Below are 10,064 nucleotides of genomic sequence, written 5' to 3'. Positions count from 1 at the left end.
ATGTAATTAGACTTATACAGAAATTAGAAGGTTAAGTAACAACTAGTTAATCACCTAATTTCACAGCTATCTGAAGTGGCAATCATTATATAGCAGCTTATCTATGATACATTCAAGATAAATGATACAATTTATTACTTGCCCATAAGCTAAAACACAGCCTGCTTAATACCTTTCCTTAAATTCCACCTCTATACTATAATATACTTGAGGTTCATGCAAAAGAAGTAGCTACCTTATATATAGGAAATGGATGATTAAGTCTCTGGTGTTGTAAAAGCAACTTCATTTAAACATAACCACCCCCACTACCAAAAAAAGAGAAAAAAAAGTAAAGAAAATAATAAGGGAAAAACCCAAGACACACTTCCTGGGGGGGGCGGGAAACCATCATGTAATTTCTGTCCTTGACGGAATGTATTCAATAAGCAAACACCACCAACAAGCAAAACAAGTACTACAATGCAAAAATATTAAAAAAAAGAAAACCCTCTCACATGCATAAATGAAAGATTGCACACAAAGAGCTCACATCTTTTCAAGCTTCAATAGTAAATATTCTGCTATGTATTAAATACTGCATGGTTATGAAAGAAAATACATAGTCTTAACAAGAGCAGACCACGGGTCCAGAAAAACTTGTCTTTTGAAAGAGAGACAAGCAAAATTTTAACCTTATACCAATATACCTTTACATAAACTTTTTAATAATTATTTTACCTTTTTTTCTTTTTTTTTCCTAACTCTGCCTATCTCAACAAGTCCGCAGATTCACTCACTCACACTCACACACACACACACACACACACACACACACACACACACGAGAGGCTATAACATTCCTTCCCACAAAAGTTTTACAAACAAACCGAGACATTTAGAAAAACACTTAACTGGGTAATTTCTTTCCTTTACTCAATTTCCTTATTCTCTATCTACATTTAGAAAAACACTGGAAACACTTAATTGCTTTTTCTTAACCTTCACTCCCTGTGCTCTGAGGGTCTCTATTTAGTTTAACCAGGGTTCAAAGGTTCCATCTTCTGGCCATCCAACGTTGAAGGTCGGCCATTTGTTCCTGCAAAAAAAAAAAAAAAAAAAAAAATCTAGGGGTTTGAAGTAGACCGTCCCATGTCCTCGTTAGTCAGAGTCACAATCAAAATTACACTTAGACGCACAGCAAACAGATAGTTACACTTCGCCTTCGTCCCGGTGACGACTCACACTTTGCCTCCCTCCCAGGAGGACTTAGACAAACGCACAGAGACCTAATGGAGTCTCGCTGCTGCCACCAGCGGAAACCCCCTGCACGCAAACCCGCTCTCCAGCCTCCCGGTGGGGTCCTAAACCCCACTCACCCAATTCAGAAAGGGTCGGAGACATTTTTTTCTTTTCAAGGTCGCCATCCAGGGAAACAAGATGGTCCCCCCCCCCGCCCCCCGCAATGGCTATGGGCAGGGGACCTCCCACTTTCTTTTTGTACACTAATGATCTTATTAATAAAGGTCCAATAAGAGAAGACACTACCCATAATGCCTGATTATCCACCCGAATACTTGACTCCAAGACAAACAAGGGGTAGGGTGCCTCCTCTAATGAGGAGACCAATGCATTCACTCACAAACACACACCAGAAGCTATCACATTCCCTCCAATCGAAGTTTTACAGATGAGACCAAGACATTTAGAAGAACATTTAATTGGGCAATCTCCTTAATTTCCTTATTCTCTATCTATATTTAGAAAAACACTTAAAGACAGACTTCATGGAGGAACTGAAAAAATTCCAACAATTGCTTTTTCTTAACTTCCACTGTGCCCTGAAGGTCTCTGTTTAGTTCCTGCCCTAGAATCACCGATCACTACATCCAAGCCGTGGGCTACACGGCAGTCCGCACAGTCGACTCCTTTTAATTTACCTGTTTTTCTCTTCTTTCTTGTCTTTCTTCCTCAATCGGTGTTCTTCACCAGGTCCCTCACACTCAGCTCACACACGTTGGGTGCCACTTGCCCCGTCAGCGGGGTCAGTCAACGCGGGTTCCCGAGGGAGGGAGTGAGAACAGGGTAGGGCAGGGAGCACAGAGAGTGGAGGCCGGGCAGCGTTTTTTAAAATTAAAAAAAATAAAAGGTAATTACCAAACAAAAAACAAACAAAAAAAAAAAAGAAGAAAAAACACTTCTCTTAAGGAAGAGAACCTATGCACAGGCATTAAATTATTCCTAAAATTAATTTAGGTGCAATGTACAACACATAGCCAAAGAAATCAGGGCACAAAAGGAAACAAACCACTATAACCAAGAACCAGCAAAAACAGAACACACAGATTCTCAACAACTGTACATTGTAATGATCAAACATAGGCTACTGGCTTACTGGTACAAAGAATAAAGGCCAAGTTTAAAAGTTTTGGAAATAATTAAAAACTCTAAAATGTGACATAGCATATTTTTAAAGGATTAAAAAATGCAGTAAGCAAAAATTTAATGACAGATTCAACTCTGCAAAGAGGGAATAGGAACTTGGTCTATAAGCAGAATATATTGTACAAAATACACACATAGAAAGAACACATGGAAAATAACAAAAGAGAAGACAGTAAGAGAGTCTACTATACATTTACTTGGAATCTAAGGAGGAAGAGAGAGAGAGTGGAGCAGAGACAATATAGGAAGAATATGGCTAAGAATTTTCCAAAACTGATGAACCTTAATTCACAGAATCAAGAAGCTGAAAAATTTCAAACAGAAAAAATTAAAAAGCACCTCATTCATGGACATTTCATAGCAAAACTGCAGAAAAACAGAGACCAAAAAAGTTGTAACGGCAGCCAGAGGAAGGGAAAAAAAACAAATGACAGAGGCAGGAAAAAGTGGATTTTGAGACAAAAACATAAGTATAATTTATTTAGGGTGATAATCCCAGGATAGAGGAATGGGGACTGGGGAGAGCAAAACAGGAAAGGAACAAAAGCCATTCAAAAGGTTCACTAATGAGCAGTTCACTTCTTTGGACGGCTGGAACTCAGTCTCACCAGGGCCTCTAGAGAAGCCATAAACAATTGTCCACAGGAAGGGCCAAAGAGAGGTTTACTCATTTGGTCCTCATTTGGTCATTTATCTTCTCATATTTCTGAACTATGGATGCATGAATGCTAGGGAAGTTCTTGCAGACAGGAGGGGGGTTGCGAAATGAAAGATAGAGTATGAGAACTATACGGTATTTCTTGTAAGACTATCAGTCCAGCAAACAGAACTAAAGTGTCCTTAGGTCCCTCTCTTTTCTGGAATGAGAGTAAAGGTATTGTTTAGACTTTGATAAGGTCATGGTTCCTAGAATGAATTTTAAAGTAACCACTGGAAGAATGTAAAAACTATGCAAACTTACAAATGAAAGGAAGTGGAATTTTCTAAATATTTAAACAAAAAAGAGAAGTGTGGAAAAAAGGGTTACAAAATATAAAAAAATTTTAAAACCACACAAATAAAGTGGTACATTTAAACCCAAATATATCTGTTTTTATATTAAATATAAATAAGTTAAATTTCCAGTTGAAAGATAAAGATCATCAATCTGAAAGGCAAAATAAATAAATAGTAAAATTTCACCATGGGATATAAAACATAAAATGATCAGCATTTGTTATCAAATTAACACACCTATGTGGTCAAGATGTCAATCTTTCCCAAATTAAAATATAAATCTAATACAATGAAAAGGAAATAGTAACAAACTATTTTGGAAAAATTGACTAAATAAATTCTAACTAATCTGGAGAATAAGAACATTTTTTAAAGTAGAATAATGATGTTAAAATATCAGTAAAACTATAAGATGATGATGTTAAAATGTAAATAAAACTATATAATCACACCAATGCACATATAAATACTACTTGAAAGTTTTCTGAATGCATTTACCTTTATTATCTCAATTGATCCACAAAATAAACTTTATAAACCAAACATGCATTATATGCTTTTTTTCATGTTTATTATTTATTTTTGAGAGAGAGAGACAGACAGAGCATGAGCAGGGGAAGGGCAGAAAGAGTGTGAGACACTGAATCTGAAACAGACTCCAGGCTCTGAGCTGTCAGCACAAGGCCTAATGTGGGGCTCAAACCCATGAACTGTGAGATCATGACCTGAGCCGAAATTGGACACTTAACTGACTAAACCATCCAGGCGCCCGAAAGAAGCATTATATAAAGGAAGACACTGAAGCTCAGAAAGACTGACTTGTGCAGAATTACCTAGAAAATGATTGAGCTAAAGGTCAATTCTGGCTCAGACTTACTCCTGGTATGGTGGTCTGATTCATCTCATCCTTTAAAGATGGCTATCATAATTAATCAGCTATACCTTTGAAGTCAGGTCACAATTTATAACAGAAAAAGTAAAATGGAGATTTCAATGTGATAAATGTCCTTTTATTAAAATATTGCTTTCCTTTGAGCACAGAAATAGAAAGATGTTGACATAATAATAAAAGCAGCAATCTCAGGTAGAAGTCTCCCTTGAATTTCTAAAATCTGATCATACTCAGCTACTTAGCACAAACTTTAAGAGTTAGTTTTCCCTTAAGAAACATCATGAAGCTATAATCTTTCCTATTTGTATTAGAAATCTCCCAGAGATTTCTTTATAGCTTTGCTACTATAATTGTTTGTTTGTCTGTTTGCTTGTTTGTAATAGCAGCTTATGTTTTATAAAGCATTTGAGCTGGCCCAAGGCATGTACCTTGCACAAACCACATTCTGCTTGGTGTATTTGCAGACTTTGCCTGACATTTGCATTTTCCCCATCTTGTTGGGAAGATGAACAATAAGCAACCAGTTAAAACTGATTTTGCGACTGTCCAAAAATCTTACATAGTACTAATCAATATATAAATATAGGAGTAAATAAACCTGGCATGTCTTTAAAATTATAATAATGATGATGGTGATGATAATGATGGTGTTGGTGATGATGATGATGGTGTTGGTGATGATGGTGATGATGACATGATGATAGTGATGATGATGATGCCTCCTTCCACAAAATCAGAGTATAGTGAATGATTCTACCATCTTCCTATAGAAAGTAAACATAGGAAACGATGCAATATGGACTTTCTTCAGCAATTATGCTTCCTATTCTCTAAACTTAAGCTACCCGAAAGAGATGAGATAGTTCATACAGCCAGTAGGCATCTCTTGCAGAGGACAGATTGCTCAGTAGGTCCCATAAATATTATAGTGTTCAGCTTGGAATTAGTTTTAGATTTCCAATGAATTGAAAATGAGAACGAAGAAAAGAATCATTCATTTGAACATTTGCAGTAAATATCAAGAAGCCTAGTTACATACAATTATTTTTTTCATGTTTGTCTCAAAATATCCCATTTTGAACCTAATGAATTTTTAAAGGATTTTTAGGTATAGAATATAGATAGTCCTTTTCACATAGTACCACAGACAATTCTTGAATATTTATTTTATATAAAAAGTTACTTATATAGTCAGTTTTATTATGTAAAATTGGCAATGCAGCTATGTGACTTCAAAGGAATTTCATAAATTCCTCAGCCTCTGCCTGCCTATCTCATGCATCCCATGTTCTCTCACCATCACTTATCCAACTATGTTTCATATTAAAGATAATGACAATGAGAGAAGGGAACCAGGCCTCCTGTACAAAAACAAACCCATATTTCTCTTTTCATAAAAAAAAAGAAATTGTCCATCTCCCTGGGAGACCAGGTCATTCTAATGAATTATGAGGTTCTGAAAAATCCCAAACCTCTTTTCAACCTCAAGCTGATCATCTGTGTGACTCATTCACAGTAAATCTATGCCTGAACATATTTAGTTTTAACCAAATGTTGCCTCATTATCCCCAAGCTGTAACTATGCTGAAAGCCCAGCCAACCTCTTTTTCCTTTGACGACAGAGATGCCAGAAATATAGTCACTTCTGAGTAACCTTTTTATCACTGTTTGGCTAGTAATTACTCTCAGACTCCTCTGCCTTTGAGACTGTGTTCTTGCTTTTTATATGTGTTCTCTTTTCCTCTTCTTTCCTTGGCTGCTAGCCCTCCGCCTTTGCACACACATATCAGTTCATGGACTCCATTCTGGTACCACCCTCAATGCTTCCTTATAAAACCAGAGAACTCCAGGGGCTGCCAGTGGAAATGGGAGACCAACTTTTTCAGCCCCAGATTTTAGGTAAAGGCTGAGTGCAATCCCCTCTCCCACCAAAGGCCAAACTATCTGGGACCCCTCTGTAAGTGTCTCTGGGGTACCTGAATTTGTCCATTCCGTCTAGGAGTCTGGAACCAAGAGGGAAATTCTGTCCCACATGACTTACAGACTGAGACCGGCTTTCCCACCTCATTTAGGACAGCCCAGTACCTGAACTAGGTCTTATTTCTACTCATTCAAGCTGTAACTACAACCAAAACAATGAACTGATCCTCATTTTTTATCTGTGCTGCACCTGCCTCGTTCTCCAGGATATGATGCTCTTCCAGTATCCATTCCTGGCTACAAGGAGAATGACCATGTTCTTGCTGAGACAAAGCTGAATAGTCTGATCCCCACCAGGACCCAGGCCACTTCTCTGTGCCAGGCTGTCTTCATGCTTCTCTGGAGGGGACACCCCCACACCCATCATCTCCCCTCTTCATCACTCCTGAGGCCTACCCTTGGCTCCTACATGGTCCGCAGCTGGTGATTCTACCTCACCGAGTTAACATTGCCTGGGGCTACCACCAGGTAGGGTGTCAGAGAATATGTCTAAAAAAGGAGAAATTGCACCAAATTCAGGCCTTAAACTAGGGTAACTGACACTTGGCAGAAAGCTGTGGAATCTTCAAAGCCCAGGATAAACATGGCATAACTCCTTGGGGCATCAATTTTACTTAATAGCAGTAACTTCAAACTTGTTAAATATTCAAGTATGAATTATAGTGGAGTAAAATACAGGACGCGTATTAATTGTTAAAGAGAAAACCCAAGATTTGTAGAAGATTTTGAAATTTGGGTGGAAAACCAGCATGTTCCAGACAACTCACATCCCCTCACCCCACCCCACTGCCCCTCCCCACCAGAGGCAGGCGTTCACTCTTTCAATACTGGGAACACTGGAGAGACCAGGCTCTGTGATTGTTTCCCATTGTTTAAGTAGTTCCTGGTGACAGGAGTAACTTGTATATTTTATAGATATGGCCCTTTCTTCTCCATCCCTGCCACTGACCTTCTTGAAAACATTCTAGATGTTGTGCTTGAGAAGAGTTGCTGGGCTGAAGTGGCTTTAGAGCGTTTTCTTCTGGACTGACACTTGCAGTGGAACTATTTTTTGTGAGGGTTACAAAGGAATTGACATCTCAATAATAGTTATGGATAATTATAATTTTTCCTTTTTTGTTCTATAAACATAGCTGCAATGAACATTCATATCACCTCTGTGTCTGCATCGTTAATTATTTCTCTAATGATAACAGGGGAGGGGGCTTTTTCTAAAAAGTAAAAATTGGCCTAATATTTCTAGACTCTATTTTTATAAACCCTAGGACCATGTCATGAGTATGAAATAATTCTCTTGTGCCAGAAAGAGGTATGTGAATACCAACACTGGACGAAGACTTCTAGGGTATTATCTTCAGGTCCTCTGGCCACATCCAACCACAGCCCAAATCACTCAAACGTCCCAAATATAAGGAGAAACAAAAGTAAGGAGGAGACAGATGTAAAGAAACCTAGAATTGGATTCCAATACCAAGCCTCCACTGCCACAAATTTCAGCTACTCATAGAAAGCACTTTTAGTGCTTTATACTAAACCTAGCTCTAATACAAAAACCCAGAAGAAAAGTATAGATAAAATGCTAATGCAGAGAGCAATGCACTTGAGGGCCATATGAGCACCTGAAATTTAACAGGCAAAATTATACCTTTCCTCAAATTGTAGGTTTTTAAAAAATATTCAATAGTAAGAGAAAATGTGTATGTAACCCATGCAAAAGTGATATACATCCAATACTTGTCTGGTTCTTTTTGTGCTCATCCTACAAGCTTACATTCTTGGATTCACTAGCTCTGAGCATCACCCTTCATCCATAAAAACTGAGAGAGCATTTCATTACATCCCATCACCCTTTCCCCATCCTGGGAGTACCTGTTGAATACGTATCCTGGGAAGGAACTCAAACTGACATTGACTGAGCACCAGTGTGCTGGTGCTTCACACCTGCTGGCCATTTCATTCTCATGACCACCACAAAAATTAATATTATTATTATCACCTTCTAGTTAAAGACACCAAAAGTCATGGTAGGCATGGATTCGCTGAATATATATTAAATTTGACCTGCAGTCCCTAACATAACACAGATATGTGGTTGTAGAGGCTGATATACAGGGCCTTTCTAAGATGGTCATAGAAAGATAAGTAGCTGGGGTCACAGTAATGACCCATTAAAATAGAGATCAGCGTGGCCAGAGTTCAGACAGGGATTCATTCCACCATAGAAAATTATGGGAAAGCCCCGAGTCCATAGAAATCTTACAAATGCCCTGTCTGCAATCTTGTTTAGGGCCGAATTATGGCTCTTGATTTATCTGATGAAAGGTAACTCAAGTAATTTTTAAGGTCAATATAAGCAGTGCACTCCAAGTCATAGTTCTGTTGCCCCTGAATTGGAACAGAAAATAATTGCACCACATCTATAGCATCTTTGTAGCAAGACTGAAAAGAATGTTACCCTCTCTGCTTCCCAAATCCCTCCAGAAACAGCAAAGACCAGAGGAATGTGGCATTGCACAGAACAGCAAAATAACGCAATAGTATGATTTTTATATTCAGGTTGTTCAGAGACGTCACCTTGCCTCAACAAGTTTCAAGAAGTGTCCAGATGGAGCCTTTTTTCCTCATGGTTCATAAATTACACAGTTCGCTGAACCTATAATTCACAGAAACATATCATGGTGTCAGCCTCGTAAATGCCAATGCCAAGCCACCAGTGCCTTTCATTAGATGCTGTGATTATGGATTAAATGATTTCATAAACATATTGGTTGTTTCACATTTGGTATGAGGCTGTCTTACAGCCCCTGCAATCTGTCATCGCTGTTAATGAGATATCGACCTCCTTGTAATCCAAGCAAAAAAAAAAAAATTCTCCTCTGAATGTCAGCCAGGAAGAAACTCTGGAACTTCTGCAAATACCTCTCAAACACCATATGAAGAATGGCCTCGGGAAAAGGGTCAGCAGCATTACCAGATGACAAGGACCACATCTGTGTGACATAAAGTGATGCCTGGGATCCTTTCTCTCCCCAAGGCAACAAGAACCACCTTCAACAAATGAAGCCCTTAAAGTAGGTTTCTCCCACATTTCACTAAAGGATCCCTACTAGCAGAAAATGGTGAACTCAACACCCACATTCATTTTTGAATGAAGCAACAGAATAAGAATCCAACCAATTTCTGTACATTGATTTTAGCCAAAGTAATATTGAAGAAGAAAACCAAAATGGGAGGCATCACAATCTCAGACTTTAGCCTCTATTACAAAGCTGTCATCATCAAGACAGTATGGTATTGGCACAAAAACAGACACATGGACCAAAGGAATAGAATAGAGAGCCCAGAACTACACCCACAAGTGTATGTCCAATTAATCTTTGACAAAACAGGAAAGAGTATCCAATGGAAAAAGACAGCCTCTTCAACAGGTGGTGTAGGGAGAGCTGGACAGCAACATGTAGAAAAATGAAATTAGACCACTTTCTTACACCATTCACAAAAATAAACTCAAAATGGATAAAAGACCTGAATGTGAGACAGGAAATCATCAAAACTCTAGAGGAAAAAGCAGGAAGCAGCCTCTTTGACCTCAATCACAGCAATTTCCTCCTCGACACATCCCCAAAGGCAAGGGAATCAAGAACAAAAATGAACTATTGGGACCTCATCAAGATAAAAAGCTTCTGCAATGCAAAGGAAACAATCAAAAAAACTAAAAGGCAACCAAGAGAATGGGAAAAGATAGTGGCAAATGGCATATCAGAAAATCTAC

This window comes from Suricata suricatta, chromosome 5 (genome assembly GCF_006229205.1).
Source record: "Suricata suricatta isolate VVHF042 chromosome 5, meerkat_22Aug2017_6uvM2_HiC, whole genome shotgun sequence".
NCBI classification, from domain to species: Eukaryota; Metazoa; Chordata; class Mammalia; order Carnivora; family Herpestidae; genus Suricata; species Suricata suricatta.
This window is presented reverse-complemented; position numbering follows the sequence as displayed.